The 19,438-nt window shown below is 35.1% G+C and overlaps 1 protein-coding gene and 1 long non-coding RNA gene across 8 annotated transcripts in view; one reads left to right on the forward strand and one right to left on the reverse strand.

Moving 5' to 3' along the window:
• spen (spen family transcriptional repressor) overlaps window positions 1–19,438 on the reverse strand; it is a 51,599-nt gene that overhangs the window by 20,419 nt on the left and 11,742 nt on the right. The gene's annotated exons all lie outside the window — the stretch shown is intronic.
• Window positions 12,650–18,592, forward strand: LOC147838215 (uncharacterized). 4 transcript variants are annotated; one of them, XR_015523617.1, is made up of 6 exons: window positions 12,650–12,734; window positions 14,034–14,067; window positions 15,432–15,487; window positions 15,581–15,727; window positions 15,839–15,915; window positions 17,233–18,592. It is a non-coding gene; the product is annotated as an uncharacterized LOC147838215 (long non-coding RNA). The 4 variants fall into 4 exon arrangements; XR_015523618.1 differs by lacking the exon at window positions 12,650–12,734 and adding an exon at window positions 13,057–13,436; XR_015523619.1 differs by lacking the exon at window positions 12,650–12,734 and adding an exon at window positions 13,057–13,423.

Raw genomic sequence — 19,438 nt, forward strand, 5'->3', positions numbered from 1 at the left:
GAACTAGATCACTTACAGACAAGGCTGAAATGAAAACATTTGAGGAAGATAAAACAAAATATAGACACTTATAAATCATAGCGATTTAATTCTTTAAACTTTCTGAGTTTTACGCTTAAAAAATAAAGTTACAGTCTTAAACCTGCTGGGGGCAATGCTTGACCAGAGTTTTTATAGCATACACACATTCCCACTGCTCCAGGGCATACCAATATGCCAACTTAAATTGCTTCAGGCCAAATCGGCAACGAAGCAAAAAAAAAAAAAAGGTTTCATAACACGCAGACTCTCCTTTGAACTGCTTTATATTTTTATGCTTTATAGCAGGGGTAGCCAAACTTTTGAGCCCGCGACCCCCAAAATGTCAATGCCAGTGACTCGCAACGCCCAATATCCTCTGAGGTGGTTATAAATACAGTGGTTATAAATGCAATGGCGCACACACACCAATACACCACAGTCTATTCTTCATTTAATTTTTTTTATGTATGTCAGTGCGGTAAATGTGCCAGAAAGTTTCGCCTGGTGTTATCAATCTTCTGCATCTGATGCTATTGCTGTGTCTTGTAATGTAACGTAATTACTCCAGGGGTCGCAATCCAATAGAACTAGCAACCATAAGCTACTATAGTAACTATATATAGTAACATAAAAATTGTGGCCAGTCAGACTCTGTATGGTTCTTGCATATTAATGATTGTGTGTGTCAGAGTCTGTTTTGTTCCAATTGGCCAATTTTGTGTTGGAGGTTTCATGGATAAATTTGGCCAATCTGGTGGCCAATCCTTAATGATCGCCCATTCCACCAATAAGAGCAGAGTGTGAACGTTTAATTAGCAGAGTATTAGCAGTTTTGCTTAAAATATTGCAATCCACAAAGCATTGTGGGTGACGCATCAGAATTCAAGAGGACAATATGTTGGTTTGCGTCTCACTGGTGCATCTGTGACCAAGACAGCAAGTCATAGTAATGTATCAAGAGACACTGTATCAAGGGTAATGTCAGCATACCACCAAGAAGGTTGAACTACATCCAACAGGAGTAACTGTGAATGCAAGAGGAAGCTGTCTGAAAGGTATGTCCAACAGCTAACCTGGATTGCATCCATAAAAACTAAACCACAGATGCCAAACTTAGACGGACTGCTATTGCCAAACCTGGTCACTCATGCCAATGCCAAACATTGGTCTTGAAGGTGCCAGCAGAGAAAATCTTAAGCAATGGACAATGTGAAACATGTATTGTTCTCTGATTTCATCTTCACTGTCTTTCCTACATCCGGCAGAGTTACGGTGTGTAGAAGACCCAAGGAAGCGTACCAGCTTGGCTCTTGCATGCCCACAGTAAAACATGAGGTTAGATCAATGATGGTTTGGGCTAGAATATCTTGGCATTTCCCAGCCCAATACTAAATGGGCACTTTTCTGCCAAGGACTGTCATACTGGAAGACCATGTGCACCCAATGGTTCAAACATTGTATGGCAGTGCCATGTAGCAGGATGATGCAGCAATACACACAGCAAGACTGGTGACAAAGTGGTTTAATGAAAAGTGAAGTTGAACATCCCCCATGGCCTGCACAGTCACCAGAGCTAAATATTATTGAGCCACTTTGGGGCGTTTTGGAGGAGTGAGTCAGGAAACATTTTCCTCCGCCAGAATCACATAGTGACTTGGTCACTATTCCGCAAAATCCCTCTGGACACTGTACAGGATTTATATGTCATTTCAAAGGCAAATTGATGCTGTACTGGCCACAAAAGGAGACTACACTATTTTAATGAATTATTGTGGTCTAAAATCAGGTGCTTCAGTTACATTGTCCAACCCCCGTATGTGTGTGTGTGTGTGTGTGTGTGTGTGTGTGTGTATGTGTATGTGTATATGTATGTATATATATATATATATATATATATATATATATATATATATATATATATATATATGTATGTGTGTGTGTGTGTGTGTGTATATGCAAAGCTTTTTGAACACACAAGCCACTGATAATCATTTAAATAATCGTGATTACAATTATGACCTATATAATGGTGGATGATTATGATTTTTCCTATAATAGACTAGTCCTAATTTACAGTTTAGAAGGACAGTTTTTTAAACCACATTAAAGTCAAGCTATTACAGGTCTGCTGTATGTATTTAGTATAACTCCTTAAGGGCTCAAAATTGCAAGCGTTTTGGTCGCATATGCATCACAAAATATATTTGGGGGCATTTTTGCGATTGCATAAATTGTCGCCTTGCGACCTGTTTCCACTGCAAAATGTTCAACATATGCACAGATTTAGGAGACATTCACGCAGAATGAAAATGCCCACTGTTTGTTTATTGGCACACTGTGCTGTAACTGAAGGCAAATTGATTGGTTAATATCAGCTGTCAATCACTCAGTCAATGCCTTCTGCGTTTAGATGACCAGGAGCTACAACCGCAAAAATGTAAAGGTCTGGATTCGAGGGAACAAAAATAACACTGACAGATTTTGTTTTAGAAACCACCTAAAGTTACAAATTATGGCACATTTAATTAGTGATCGTGCTGAATGTTAATCCACCTAGGCATGAGACGATAATCGTTTTCAAGGTATACCGTGGTTTGGTAAAATCAAGGTATTAATACCGCATAAATGTTTTGCTATACTGTTTCTAAGGTATATGTGGAGGTTTTTTAATTGTGCTGTAAGGAAATTCTGTGTTTTTGAAGCTAATGAGTCAATGGCAGGGCTCAAAATTGCGACCATTTTGGTCGCATATGCACCCGATATTTTATCTATGTGACCTCAAAATATATTTGGGAGCTTTTGTGCGAGTGCATTAAATTGTTGTGTGCGACCAGTTTTTACTGCAAAATGTTCACCACATGATTTGGGAGACATTCCCGCAGAATGCATCTCTGCACTTGAAACACGAAACACAGTACTCAGGAATGGTTTAAAACAGTTGTCATGTCAACTTGCTGCAGTAAACAATGCCAAGTCCGTAATGCTTGCCCCGCCTTCGCGCTCTTATTATTGGCCCACTGCTCTAGCACTGAAATTTCAGCTGTCAATCAATCAGACAATGCCTTCTGGCTTGGGATGACAGAGAGAGCTACTACCACAAAAAAGATGAAGCTGAAGATGAGAATGAAGATAACACTGACAGATTTTGTTTTGTAAACCATGGCATTTAAAGTTACACATAACGACTCATCTTAGTAGTGATCATGTGCTGAATGTAATTCACCAACTACACTTTTCGAAGAGTGGATAAAAGATTTCCATTGGCTATAAGTCAGCTATGAAAAGTCTGTGGGATGGAAACTGTTTGCACATCTCGCACAAGAGCTTGTTTAATCCTTCATATAATCGCCAGATGCTGTCCGCTGTGCAAGTGGCAGCTATATGTAAAATTTAACACCACGTACATCATCGCAAACGGGCTTGCACTGAGTAAACTAATATCGCTACTCATGAAAAGACCGGTATTGTTATTAACATGACGTATGCATATAATAAGGTTCAGTATATGTCAAAAACATCAGTGCAATATCAGACAGACCATGAAAACAGCAGAGTTATATCATTAACAGATTCATACATGTCAAGCAGTGCATGCAGGGCCGGTGAGCGGTCCGTGTACCTTTTGGTCACTCAATTATGTTATAAAAATCTATTTTCTTGTGGTAACAGGATTTCATTGAGACATATTTTCCCTCACGCTTGCATATATTTTTTTTGCTAGATAGTTTGATTAGTGTTGATTTCAAATGCAATAAATATGTTTGTATAAAACTTGTAGTAACTGTGCTTATAATTGGTGGGTGCGACAAAATTTTGGCTGATGCGGCTAAATTTTTAAAGTTAGGAGCACCGGTGCTACCAAGCAAAAAGGTTCATTTCAAGTCCTGAATGGTTTAATTTAATTAAGTAGCCTGACTTGTTTGCGGTTTCAAAATATTATATTGTTTCCTAAAATGTAATACAATATGTTAAATGGGGAAAAAAAGTTGATGTTTTTTACTAAGAAATTTTTCAAAAGTAATTATTTTACAGCAGTTAATACAGTGATAGCATGAAACGGGATATTTTGATCCAAGATTATCATACCATCAGAAACTTACACCGGCCCACGCCTAAATCCACCAATTACACTTTTTGAAGAGTGAATAAAAGACTTCCAGTGGGTTAAAGTCCACTATGAAAATTACTAAAAGCCATTTACTATAACGCCTGTGGGACAGAGTTTTCAGATAACAGCAACTGAATCTACACATTAAGCGCGAGAGGTTCATTCATTTACTCAGGATGCTGTCAGCCATGCAAGAGGCAGCTATATGTAAAATGTAACACCACATACACCATCGCAAAAAATTAAACTAATAGTGCAAATCATAAAATTGTATGATCTGATTTAACCATTGTAGCTATTAAGATGCCGTGCAAATAATACGTGTCAATTTGATCAGTGCAATATCAGACACCACCTATGAAAAAAACATCACATATTACCTTAACTCCGTTTATCCTGTTCATGTCTACCAGTGCAATTTCAAGGTGAGTGTTGATTTCTTACACAATAATTCTGTTAATATAACATGTGTAGTAACACAGCATACTGTAACTATCATGAACTATCATGTAGTATTTATCTCATATTGCAGAAATGAGGGATTTTAGATGCATACATTTATCAATTATTCATTTATATTATATTTATTTATTAACATATTCCACTATACACAACTATACATATTCTACTACTATTGATTTTACAAATAAAGCTGCTGCACCATGTCAAAGTTAAATAATTTTTATGTTTTTCTTAAATTACAAAAATTAAACCCATTTCATAACACTTTAAAAGTCTGATATATGCTAACACTGCCTAGCAAGAACCGCAACTCAACTGATAGGAAGCAATCTAAAAAGAATCAACTACAAAATATATTTTGGAGCATTTGTGCAATGAATGGTTGAGGTGCAACCAGATGTAATTTCTCTAACAGATGTGTGTGTGAATATGACAACTGGTCTGCCGTAGGCTGCAGGTTTCAGATTGTTTAATATTAGCCGTCAATCACTCAGTCATTGGTTCCCGCTGTCAGATAACAAGCAGCTAAGACCATACATAGGGAATGCATGGGACTGAACATGAGAGAATGAAAACCACTTTAAGTTACAAATAATGGTGCTGGTCACAGTGATCATATAGTGAATGTGGATTCACCAGCCAGGAGGACATTGAGACAGAGGACAAGAGACATTGCTTGAAAGTCTTGGAATGGCTCTGCTGAAAATGGATACACTGCAAACACTGTAAAGCTGTGAGTCGAAATCTGTAGCAACATCCACCACTGAATCTACGATTCTCTAATCCTTCACCGACTCATCAGGTATTCAGGTACATGTAAAATAGCACTGCATAGTCATCCCTGTATAAGTACAGTTATTCTTTGTTAAAGCTCCAAACATTACCACTTTTTTATACTTGAATGCTTTAAACTCACTTGATATGTTTACACACTAACAGACCTTGAAAACACGGGGATTTTTGGGACGGGGAAAGTGAAAGCAAAATTTACTAGCCTGATTGGACAAGTATTTTCATTCATTCTTTCATTTTCTTTTTGCTTAGTCCCTTTATTAATCTGGGGTCGCCACAGCAGAATGAACCACCAACTTATCCAACATATGTTTTACGCAGTGGATGCCCTTTCAGCTGCAACCCATCTCTGGGAAACATTCATTCACACTCATTCACTATGGACAATTTAGCCAACCGAATTCACATGTGCCACATGTCTTGAACTGTGGGGGAAACCGGAGCACCTGGAGGAAACCCATGCGAACGCAGGGAGAACATGCAGTCCACACAGAAATGCCAACTGACCCATCCGAGGCTCGAACCAGCAACCTTCTTTCTGTGAGGCGACAGCACTACCTATTGCACCACGGCGTCACCACGAGTAACTTAACAACAGTAATGTTAAATTATGTGACTGAACTGTTCTTTTTGAACAAATCTTTTTGTGGTGAACTAAATTGGAATTATAATTAATTATAATTAATAATTAATAGCTTTTGGCTTTAGTCTCTACCATCCCACATGCATAACATCACTACATAGAATTGTGGTCAATTAAACACAGCCTGGGACATGTATATAATTGATCTGGTGTGTAAAGTAACAGTCTTGTGTTTTACTTCGAATGCCTGATTTTCACCGAGAGTTTAAATTCATGGGATTAATATGAGAATGAGGAAACAAAGCTGTTTGAGGATCACAGTAGGCTATGCATTTTTGGTATATTCAGGTTTACATTAAATGGCATCTTTAAAAGTCATACCTCTCATGTGCTAAATCATTTTTACTTGCTGACTGTCTATGAAACAAATCATAACTCAAAATAGACAAGTTCTTTCTACTGCAACAGATCATCATGTCTTGCAGCTTTCTTTGTGTTTAAATGGTCTTTTAAAATTGTTCCAGAGCATGAGAACATCAGTCAGAGATGCAAAATAATTGTACTCTTTTTTTTTTTTTTGACATTTTTATTAGGCATCAATGTTCAGTGCATTATTTTGATTAAATATTTGAATTAAAATGATCTATTAGAACAATTAATTTGTTTTATTTTAAAAGATTCATGCTATTTTGTTAAAATTACAACATAACACATCCAGACAAAAAGACATTTCGGTAATGAGAATTTCAGCAGAAAATTTCTCATTTTGCAATTACACATTGTACCTCAAAGAGAACAGTATTTAATATTATGTTTTTTTTTATTACCAAGTTTTATAGGTTTTAGTAGGTTAAGTTTTTATAACTAACTATTTAAAATAGGGCTACAACGAATCAATTAAATCGATTAGTAAAAGGGTTGGCAACAAATTTCATAATCGATTTGTCGTGTCGTGCAACACAGACGCTTGATTATTTAAAAAATAATTAAATTTAGTTGATCGTGTAGTGGAGTGAATGTACTCTGCCTTTCTGGCTTCATAGACAGGAAGAAGCAAAAAAAAAAAAAACCGAGCAGAGGTAACGTTAGAGTAAAGATACATGGTGAAGGCAGAAAAATCTATGCGAGCCTAGTCATCCAAGGTGTGGGCGCATTGTAAACTAAATAAACAAAAAAAAAAGAGTGTTAACTGCCAAATATGCAAAAGTGATGATGGGAGCACCATGGCATTGATCCAGCACCTGAAATGCAAACATGTTGGAGTTTTTGATGAGGAGAAAGGGAGCAACAGCAGGGTAAATCACTACAGAATCATACCTTTGATTTGTTTTGAAGTGTAATGTCCCTGGTGCTGGTGTTTAGCTACTTGTTATCCAGCTTGACAAGCATGACGTGAAAAATTCAAACTAAGCTGTGGTGCGTTGGCTGGTGCTGAGCCAGAGAAAGACGTGTCATTGTCACAATTATGCAGTGTTTTTAACCACCCAATGCTTATTTTATGTTTAGACATGTAAATACACACTAGTAAAACAATCCATTCAAAGGAAGTCTAACAATCCATTCAAATATAATTTGCCGATGTGTATTACTCATATCAGATAGACGTAGTGGAAGTAACAAAGTTCAATCTATTCTTCTCCCAGCTGGCCAGCCACTTGCGTACATGCATTTTGGGAGTAACTGATGAATTTGCATGCTGAATCCTGTGTTATCCAATTTTATGAATGAGGCATGCGTTTGGCCACAGGTAAAACATGGTGATGCCCATCTCACGTTATAGATCATGATCAAGATTAATTACATGTCTTTTAAACAACAAAAACACTCACTAATATATAATTTATTAAAACGGATAAGCATAATAAAAGGGATACTTCTGTCATACAGCGTTATTGTGTCTGCGGTGTGTCACATGACAAACATGACGCGCCACCATGGAAAATTAAGGATGAACGTTCTAAAACAATAAGCGCCTAACAAAGCTTACTCCCGGGGCTAGATAGACTCTTTTAAACTCAGCAGTGAAAGGGTTAATAACATCGGCAAAGCAGCGGTGGTATAGTTACTTTGCACTTTGCATTGCAAGACTAAAGATGCTTTTATTCACTCGCCTTTTATTGGATCATTCATTTTTCAGTCCATTGCCATGTGTAGCTATGCTGCAAAAAAGCTTTTCTTTCATAGTCATTTCATTTTGTTTCTTGTACAAATATTTAAAACATTTTAAATCATGACTGGGCAAGAAATATGGCATGAGAAAATTAAGTTATGCTTAAATCTTCTGCTTGAGATTATATCTCACTAAGAATATTTTTCTTAACCCATTGGCAAATAATTTAGCTTGTTTTAAGCAAATAATCACTTAATTTTGAGGGGCTTTTTTATTTTTTGAAAACAAGACAATTTCTCTTGCTAATTTAATGTGTCTTGTATGTATTAATAATATTACTATATTACTACAGCTCAGGGTTGTTTAAGAACAATGTTTGTGCACTTTCTAAAAAATGTTGTTCTATTTTTGAACAAACGGTTGGAAAATAAATGCTTTTCTTTCTATTTTTATCCGATTAATAAAATAATCGTTAGTTGCAGCCCTAATTTAAAAACATAGGTAATCACCAACACCAACAAAACACAAGGTTATCAAGTGTCAATGTGCAAGCATTAGTCTTAAGTCTAAAGATCAGGGACAAGGCAACTGAGAAGAATCCTACTACAATCACCTTAGCCGAACTTAATTAATGTTTCTTAAAGATCTTTAGGAATTTGAAGAATTAACATGAAAATAGATGTTTCATGTAATTTATTGACTACTTTTCAAAGGGTTTTACAATCTCAAGCCTACATACGCTGAACAAGTAGGACTCTCACAACCAGTTGATCTAAAGTTGATATGTTGGGCAAGTTAAGATGCTCACAAATATATCAGTTTTCATCATGATAAAGAGCCAAAACCCAAGCACAGGTTACTTGCCTAAGCATAATTACTTAGGTCATGCATTTGTACATAATCTTCTAAAGAAATTAGAAATGCTACTTAACCTTTTCCATACAGTTCTAAATTTTCTCTAAAAGGTTACATTTATTGTTTGTTACATCTTTTTTACGCCTTGCAAATGTAAATCTTAGATCGTGTGTGATGTAACCTACATTGCTTTTGCAAACTCAGGAAGATAATGTTATATTATCTAGCAGGTGAACAGACAAGGTATATTTGAAATTGCAAAAAAAATAAAAGCATCAAATACACCGAGTTGTAAAAACAGTTTGAATCCAATAACATAATTTTCCAGCAAAAATGTGTTTATGTATCCCCAATATAAATAAGTCCCAATGTAAATGTACAATATCTTGTTTGTTCTAGTGCTGTCAAAATTAGCACGTTAACGCATGCAATTAATTTGAAATATTTAACACGTTAAAAACAATTAACGCAATTTCGCAGTTGCAGTTTTTTTTTATTTTCTGTTGTGGCCGACGTGTGTTCAATGTGCAAAGAAACATGGATAAGATCAAGAAAGCGCTTTTAGAAGGAAAGTTTCAGTGTAAAACAACTAATGTTGCACAGGCTCTCCAGCGTTTTCTCCAGAGTTTCATGTAATTTTGGGAGTTTTATTCTTAATTTTTCGACTTTAACTGCAGTTTAGCAATTCAGTTTCATTCAGCAACATATTGATCATGCCGTCGTGACAATTATTGCTTGAGAACATGAAGTAAGGACTGGTGGAAGAGTGTTGTTTTATTGGAATTTGATACCGCATGCTGAATGGAAAGAAAGACCTCAGCATTTTGTGACTTGGGTGGTCCATAAAGGGCACCTAGGTTACCCCTTTTTTCAGATTTAATATAAGTCTTTTGCGTCTCTAGAATGTGTATATAAAGTTTCAGATCAAAATACCCATCAGATTTTTCATTATACCTTTTACAAGATGCTGTTTTATACTGATTTCCAGCAGGGGAAATGGTTTTGTCGTACTGCGCCTTTAAGACGATTCTTTCCCGCCCACTTTCTCGCCCACTACATGCCTCCTCCCTCAGCTGCGTCAGACAACAGACAGACTTAAAGGAAGAAGGTCTCACGTAGCGTTTGTGAGATACTACAGTAAGAACTAACCTTTACTAAACAGTATTGTGAAGTTGCATTGATGAGTCACACACAATATCGTTACAAAGCGCGCGCACACACACACACACAAAACAGATGACACACACACACACAGGCAGGCAGACAGAGCGCGCTTAGCTTAGTTAAGGCTAACCTCAAGTACTGTGTGGATATCTGATATGCTAATGTACAAAATAAACCCGATTTAACTTCCACAAACCGGGATTGAAGCGTCTTCTTTTATAATTGTTCTGACACGCGGCTGTGCTGATAAAGTAAAGCTGAAGTAAAACGCTGTAATTACTTACACACATACTCTGTTTTAAAACACTTTAAACATGTGAAACTTACTCTTAATCACATTTGATGATGATTGCTGATCCAAGCGAACAGAACAGACCTTTTATTCCCGGTTGCTTTGCGTATGTCTGCATGGTCTAGTTGCCATATACACGCGACTACCGGAACATGTTAATGCGCGCAGCTGTCAATCAATTCACTGGGTGGGGGGAATCGCACACCTACGTAATGGTGCGATCAATTTGAAAACAGCTCCAATTGGCTGACCCTTTTTTTTGTAGTTAAATTGAAAATAAAAGAACTGGGTGTGTTCATATCACCCCAGTATGACGGTCTATTTACTATACCAACACACAGATCTGTCCAAACAGCTTGAAAAGTAGATTTTTTACCATAGGTGCCCTTTAAAGGTAATCAAAATTTGCTGTTAACATGGTGGACCCTTTATCAGAGTATTACCTCAGTCATATTAAAATTGGAGTATTGGTGTCTAGGCATGGGACGACAACAGTCTTCAAGGTACCGCGGTTTGGAAAAGTCTTTAAAACCACCAAAATTTTCTGTTATTCCATTCCTAAGGTATGAGTAAGATTTTTTTATTTACATTTTTTTGTTGTTTTTTAGGACAACACAATCTCCTGCAGAAAATCTGCCCAAATATGTGATTTTAAAATGTAAACAAACTTGTTTTTGAAACTAATGAAGACAGTAGAAGTCAATGATTCATTTGAATTGTTCAGCTCGACCTGTTTCCTGCTCCAAAATATTTTAAACGATACTCAAAATAAAATATATTGTGTTCAAAAGGGAAAAAGATTTTTGTATTTTACCCAGACATTTACAAGAAGCATATATCCCGTCAGAATCTTATACCGGCCCATGCCTATTGGTGTCCTTGTAAATGAACTCAGTGAAAATACCAAATGATGTTGAATGCTGTCAGAGACAGTGCATACCTCTGACTTTAAGTTGATTCCATGAGCCCTCAAATGTTTCATTAAGTTTGATATGTTTCCACCCTACAAACAACTTTTTTGTGCAGCGTCTGCTTCACGTTGTTGTGTCAGAATTCTTGTTAAATATAGCCATATGTGTTTAGAGATAGTTTAGAGATAGTGTGACCTAGAGTCCCTGTAAGAAGTCTAGAGTCTTACCCCTTGATGCTACTAACGTGCTTGTCTCAACAACAGTGACACCAAAATTAGGCACTGAAATTCATATGCTGATTCAGTGATCCTGCTTGTAAGAGACTGTTCTCACTCTCGGATCACATCATTCAATAGAAAGGGCCACATTGTCCCCCGATAATGTCAACAGACTGAGTCTTAACAACTGGCTGAATGTAAAGGAGGACTAAGCAAAATTGTTTCTACTTCATAATCAATGTTCTCAACTATCAGCATTTTTCAATGAGTACAATTGTTTGTATTTAATACTTAATTATTATAATTTACCAATTTCCATATTTAAAATACCTGTATTTTTTCTTTTTCTTTTTTTTTGCAGTCCACTAAGAATCCAACATGTAAATAATTTTTGTTTGTTATTGGCATTGATTGTTTTGAAATTAAAATGGCACTAACATGCCTGTGTTTTTATTTCTGTAAAAAAATATGGATTTCAAGCCAACAGTTTGAGGATCTTGATGGTTTATTGTGGGTATATTGTTTAAGTGAAGAAATCTGTGTTACAAGTTGAACACAAATTATAATAAACAGTTATATTTTAAATTTAAATAGTTTCTATTTCTTGAGTTTACATTAATTTTACATTTGAATAGAAAAAAATACAATTTTAAGTCTTTTAATTGAGATTAATTACAAAAAAAGTGTGATTAATTAGTTAATTTTTTTTAATCGATTGACAGCACTAGTTTGTTCCAATTAATTTTCTAAATAATCTGCCCGACATAAAACCTAATATTTAAATGCAATAATTACTAATATATATTACTTCTTTAAAACATCTCTAAAAACATTATTTGCAGGTGAAGATCAGGGTGGTCTAAATGATGATTTTAGACTCAATTAAAATCTCTTCACAATGAGCTTTTAAAAAAATATCATACACTGTAAATGCGAATAGTATTCCTTACTATCAAAATTCTAGTGTGTTTACTTAATTTTAAGCTAATTGTTGAGTTTACTAGAAATGCATTAGTGTTGCTGACATAGTAAGGTATAAAGTTCCCATAACTAATGTAATTTGAGTAAAATTGCTTATAAGGGCTAAGCCATGCTGTTACGCATGCGTACTGGGTGGTGATTTCCCATCCCCCATCCCGAGTCACAACCAACCGCCACCCAGCACCGCCATTGAAGGACAGGATTTCATATTGAGAAGATGTACTGCTGTAAAACAAGGTAAACTTTTCGTTTTAATTACTACTTTGATTTTATTTGTATAGTATCAGTAATCTGTTTATTTCCTGCACTTTGTGAAATTGTTTGCTGTTTTGTGAACTAATTAATAGCCCATGATGTTGTGACTAAACGTTTTGACCACTGCACGTTATTTGCAATACTGTCTACTTTACTAGATAAGCTATTTTTAGCTGCTTAGTCCTTTTTAATAACTATTAATAATTTGTAAAGTTAGTAACGTTAGTAATTTGTAAAGTGGGCGTTATGCTCTAAAAGAGCGGGCCGCGCCATTTTAAATGATGCACTGAGAGAGCAAGAGCGCGCGCAATGATCCGTTCAAATAGATGTAAAGTTAACACATAGCTGTAGGTCTACATTTTTAAAAAAGAAAACGAAACCTATTTATCCGCATTACAAATACAGTAACGTCAGTTATCGCTGAACTTTAGTGGCGCTTGTTGTGACGAAAATATGCGTGTTTTTTTTTTAAGATTTACTTTTATGAGATCACCTGCAGGAAGCAGGTGAGGAGATCAGCTGTGATTCGGTCCGGCGTCAGCGAGCGGCTTATGACCAGACCAGTCGTTTTTTTCTCCATGATCGCCGGGGCAGCAGCAGTTTTAACCCGCCGAGGCTTATAAAGAACATTATACGAACATTATAAAGCAGTTTCAGCTTAAAATCGACCCGTGAGTGTCGTAGGTAATTTAGGATTTCGATGCGATTACGATTCGTGTCACTGTATGAGGCAGATACATATTTACACATGATGCTAAAGTGTGCTTATGCTAACAATCCCTATGAAACTTAAAGTTAAACTTATGAAAATGCGAGAGATATTTAATTAACTCATTTATTTGTTTTATATGCTATTTGTCTTTTCTTTATGCCGTTTTGAAGGTTTATTCCAGTGTTGCCGTTACGTTATTGAGTGTTTTGTATTGCTGTAATGACAAATAAATCTGACCAGACGCGACTGAATATGTGTGATGGATAACGTTAATGATGAAGTGGTAACGTTATAACTCGTACAACCAAGCACAGAAACATCCCTTTGTTTGCTCAATATCACACAAAGGCATCAACAAGCCTTTGTTATAAGCAAACTTTCTGTTAAGAAACAGGCTTTGCCAAACCTGTTAGTTTGCATTTTTAAAGAAGGTTTCACTAATTTTTAACAATTTAGGGCAAATAAATGTGAACAATTACAAGGTTGTTTAAAATGTAGCACACCATTAGAGTATTGTGAGTGGCATATTTGGTTTGTAATATCATTATACCCTTTATTTTTTATTTCAGACTACCAGTTTGTGAGCTGATATGCAGTGGAAATGTAAGTTTTGCACTTACACATCAAAGAAAACTTTTTGAACAATACCGCACAAGCCATAGAACATATTCATGAATTGTTCTATTAACGTTACCTTGTCTCCATACTGAGTGTCAGGGTAATTTTAAATCGTTTAATGCATTAAAAGTACATTTAACAAAATTCTCAGCAAAGAACTGCATGATCAAGAATAGTCCGAATATTTTGTCCATTTGAATAATCATCTGAGGACTAGTTAGAAATAGGGTTGTTGTGTTGTGATACCATTAATTTATGTTACAATACTATACCAGCTGAAGTATGGTGATACCAAGTAGTATTGCAATACTGTAATTCATAACTTAAATCCATGAAATAAAGAAAAATGTCAGAAATAATATATTGTATATGTTATTATAGGCCTACTTGAATTTAAATAATTCCCTTATTGTTGAAAAAAGTATTTGCACATCTCTTCACCTAAAATGTATTCATTCCAGCAAAAAAAATACATTAAAATAAAGATAAATAAAGAAAACAGCATTTTTCCAACAAACCTAGGCTATATGAAGTGGTCAAAAATAGTTTCCTGTTGCTATTTTGGGTTTTTCATCTATCATACTTTTTTCACACTTATTATCGGATAAGAATCCAAAGTAATTCAAAATTTCACTTTATGAGTCATTCTTTTTAATAGATTGTCACGGTTGTTGTAGCTATTATATCATATTGACAGGAACAGAATTAAACGAATTCCGATTCAAAATGAACCATCACAAAATATGCATTAGGCTACTATAAAAGTTTCAAATTCTACAGTTTTACAACCTTAGAAGGCTCCATAGACTATTAAAATACAATGATCTATTGTTGCTGAATCGTGTAAGTATTTTAGTGACTTTTTCACATGCAGCATTATGTATTGTAGGCAGACTGTTAATGACAATACTACCGTTTACAAACTACAGTGGCACCGCCAGTATCTTGGAGCCATAGTATCACGATACTACCATAGTACCGGTAAACCGTGCAACCCTAGTCAGAAAGTTCAGTGTCCTTTTAAAGACATCAATTGAGACAAATATTTATTCCACTTTTAATGCGCATAAAAGTAAGGCACACCAGCAACAATGCCATGAGTATATTTAATCGGGGGTTGTGTTTATTACTGTTTGGTGACAAGTATAGCTCATGCTTTTGATGACAGGCGCCGGGAGTATTTGGCAGCTTTTATTATTCAAGAACATTTAACTATGTCATGTTAAAGTGTAACATCTGTTGCTAAATGGCATTGCATTGTATCATTGCATGTGTTTCTGATTTCTGTTTTTTGTTTTAGAATTTCGCTTAGCCATGTCAATAACACTTTACGTTTTTGTGCACAACAGTGACATCCAGAAGGAAGTCATAGAGGAAACACCAGCTGATGCAAGTGCTGCAGAAGGTTTGTTTTCTTTTCAAAACTTTGTGTGATTTTGTGAATTTGTGTTTTTGAATATTATTAATGACTAATAATGTTTTGATTGGATCTTTGCAGAATTCAATCGAATATCAGGAAGAAATGTGAGATCCAAGTTCTACGCTGCATTGGACACACACTGCTCGTTTGATTGAAATAAAAAAAAAAAACAGGAGAAAATTGCAGAAGAAAACTAGAAGAAATTTTCAACATGTTTATTCAAAGGTATTTTTGTGACATCATCTTTGAATCATAATTTGCATTTGATTGCAATAAATTGCATTTGATGTTTTCATTGGGCTATAATGCATGTCTACCTGTCTTTACTTATTCAAGGTCATCTGGCAGCAGTTCTCCGGGGTCTTTCAGTCCTTTAGAGGGATGAGTCTAAAGAAATTTTCAGGATGTGTTTTGTAAGTAGTATTATTGTTTCTGCTTTCTTAGACTGGAAATGAAGCAGTCATTCCAGTTTACTTCACTTATTAATAAAAATTTTCAATTTTATAAAAATAAAACAAATGCATTTAATGTAAGTATTTGAAAGTAAGAGGGATGTTATATTATGGCCTTTGGAGCAAGAGCATTGCCATGTTGCAAATACAGCAGCTTGTGCCGTCACAGGGTCAGTTAGCTTCATAGGCCAGTGAAGTAATGAATGCATTTCTTTAATTTTTAAACACACTTGTTTTGAAAAGGAGGAAGATTAGCTTGAAAAAAAAATCTTAATAAGTGTAATACCTATGTAATATGTTGAGAGAAATATAATTTCAGTTGAAAGAACCTGCTGGATTAAGATGTAAAAAGATAGTGTTAAAAGCCACAAAGTCAAAGATGCTCCGTATTATAACCAACCCTGTGAAGTCACCTGCTGTGGGATTGTAGATGGCTGCACCCTTGTTCTAAAAGCCATACTAAAACATCAATTTTCTTATTAAAAAATAGTTATTAATACATTTTTAAAAAGTGTGCTAAATAATGCAAACTTGACTCACTGCTTTAATCTAGCAAAACCAAATGCATGAATCGGTTTCCAATTTATTAAGTTTTCCCTACAAAATATTTATATTGATTATGTAGCACCAATTGGTCTCTCACACATTTGCATTTAATTTCTTGAAAATGTTTTAAAAGTACTTTTACTGCAGTTTGTTTTATTACATTACAGTGTTTCTTTAATTAAAAAAAATTATTGTTCCTTTAGAATAGTATCATGATCAAGATACTGGAATTTAGTACCAATCTCTGCTGCAATTTTAAGCAGCAAATTTCCTGCTAACATTTTAAGCACTTTTGAGCACATTTTTAAACAGCACTGTTTTGCCATTCTGTTCACATGCTTAACAGAAATGACACTCAACAATGCTCAAATGTTAGCAGGAAATGGATGTTTTTAAAATTACTATATGGATTGGTAATAAATTCCACTATCATGACAAGCCTAGTAGAAGCAGTACAGGCAAATCCATCGTGTTGGTCTACATTGAAGAAGGAGCACCATAGCAAGGCCTTCTTATAAGAAGCATTTGAATGTAAAATGTACTATAAACACAAATAGTCATGCTAATAAGCAACTAGTTAATAGGGTAATTGGTTCCTACTAAAGTGTTACTAAATTAAGCACAAGGAATTGTATTTTTTTCACCTCTGCTTTTGGTCTCCTGGCCACTACAGGCTTTATTAGTGCCATTTAGAATATCAAACTTTACTTATTTTTCTTTCTCTATTCATAGGATGTAATTGTAGAGTCGGACTTCAGTGCAGAAGATGTTGGCCTGCTGACTGTCGTGTGTGAAGATGTCTAAAGAACCTCATTATGGATGCAATGTGGGCCTTTATACTGGAAGGAAAAGTGGTTATGGACTTTGCCACATGCAGTATGTCTCTTTTTTTGCTTTGATTTACACACTGAATTCGGACTACCCAAAGACTTTGAGCAATGCATTTGAATTTGTTCAACGTGTGTTGCTTTTGCTGGGAGGGAAGCGTAATGTGTTTTATTCGGCGAGTGCCTATATACTGCTGTGCTTTATGTTTAAAGGTTCAGGTATAATGGCATGTTTAATTACAAAGTGTTGCTTTTTAACATGTTGCTGTTTGCAGTGTTACATTTAGGACTGCAGCATTTTGGTGTTTAAAACACTTTTTTTTTTTTTTTTTTTACCAAAAAAGTGTATTGTGATTTATAGGGTTGTCAAAAGTATTGAGTTTGGTACCAATCGGTACTGAAATAAATAAAAAAAAAGTCCATCCATTTCCCACTAACATTGCAAGAACTGATTGGCCATTGTGTTCACATGCTCAGTAGATATGACTGATTGGCTTTGAAGGTCATTATTTTTACCACACTTCACTACTGTTCACCAGGTGCAAAGATACAAAGACACTGGATAACTTCAAAGCACTGTCGATCAGTCGATTCATCACCAGATAGCTTATATGTTAGCTTCTAAACAAATCAGCTATCGACATGGCTTTGAAACACTTCAGTGTCTGTGTAACTTTGTTTGGACTCAGTGAAAAATGGTAAACCTATGACAGTCACAGCCAATCACAGTCATTTCTGTTGAGCATGTGAACACGGTGGCCAATCAATGGTGTTTAAGAACGAGCTCAGTAGCACTCAAATGCTGGTGGAAAATGGATATTTTTAATATTTCAGTATTGATTGATACCAAACTCAATACTTTTGACCACACTAATGTGATATTTTCTGTAGGAAAATCTAAACTACACAGTCTAACAAATTAGCTTTACAGCTTAATATCTGTTCCTCTGTGAGTGTCTATATGCTGCCATGTTTAAGGTGCTGGTGCAATGGCATGTTTAATTACACTAATTCAAGTATCTTTTTTCCAAGTGTCAAGTATTATAGTTTTTTTGATAGATTTTCAAACCTTTTCGAAAACTTGTGTTTTAGGGTTGAACATGTTTATTATATTTTTTGTCTGTATTGCTGTTTACAGTATATTACAGCACTTTACAACAGGTTTTTACAAAACTGTATTGTGTATAAGTGTATTGTGATACTAAAATATCACAAGTGTATTGTGAAATTCTGCTAATTTTGTCAAATAAAATGTTTACATTTAAGACCTGTATAATGTCATTACTTGTAGGTTGAACTACATATTTTATGTTCAGTTTAATTGAAGAAAATGTGGAAACCGATTGCACGTAGTTTCTTTAGTTGACATTACTTAAAATGGTGGATTAAAACAATGTTGAGACTACTAGCATTCAAGATGTTAACTGAACATGGTAGAACAGTATTAGTTAAATAGAGTTATTAAAGTAATCTTACTATAAAACCCTAAGTAAGATTACTAAATAATGACAAGTATGTTAACTAGAATTTTCTATTAAACTTACTTAATTTTTAACAGTTAGTTTACTTTATAAGTTTTAGTTTTCTTACTTCAAGGCAATAATTAAACTTAACTTAAGATTTCCTTGTAAGTTTATATCGCAAAAATAAGGCAATCGGTTTCCAAACTTTTTTTAAGTAAACTGAACATGTTAGAATTTACAGTGTAGTTTCGTGCTACAGAGCACATTGCATTAGTTGCAGTTATGACACCTCTGTCTCAATATAATGTACAAGGTGACATACAGTAACCTCAAATATTACTCAGTGGTAGAGTTACACTCATGAGACATTGCACTTATTCATAACAACAAAAAAATTATGTTAGTTGCATGTGTTTTAAAGCCTTGGCTGGTTAAACATTTAATTTTGCGTGCTATTAAGCAATTTTCCCCTCACCACATACACCTGAAGTGTACAAACAGCAAAGCCTGTCAAACAGCCCCTAGTTAGAGGTCTTGGTTATATTTTATGTCTGACCATGCAAAACACACAAGATTTACATATAAACACATTTGTTTATGTCTAAAGTGAAAGCAAACAGATAAAGTCTGTGCAAAATTAAAATTGAC

This window comes from Danio rerio, chromosome 23 (genome assembly GCF_052040795.2).
Source record: "Danio rerio strain M-AB ecotype USA chromosome 23, GRCz13ab, whole genome shotgun sequence".
NCBI lineage: Eukaryota > Metazoa > Chordata > Actinopteri > Cypriniformes > Danionidae > Danio > Danio rerio.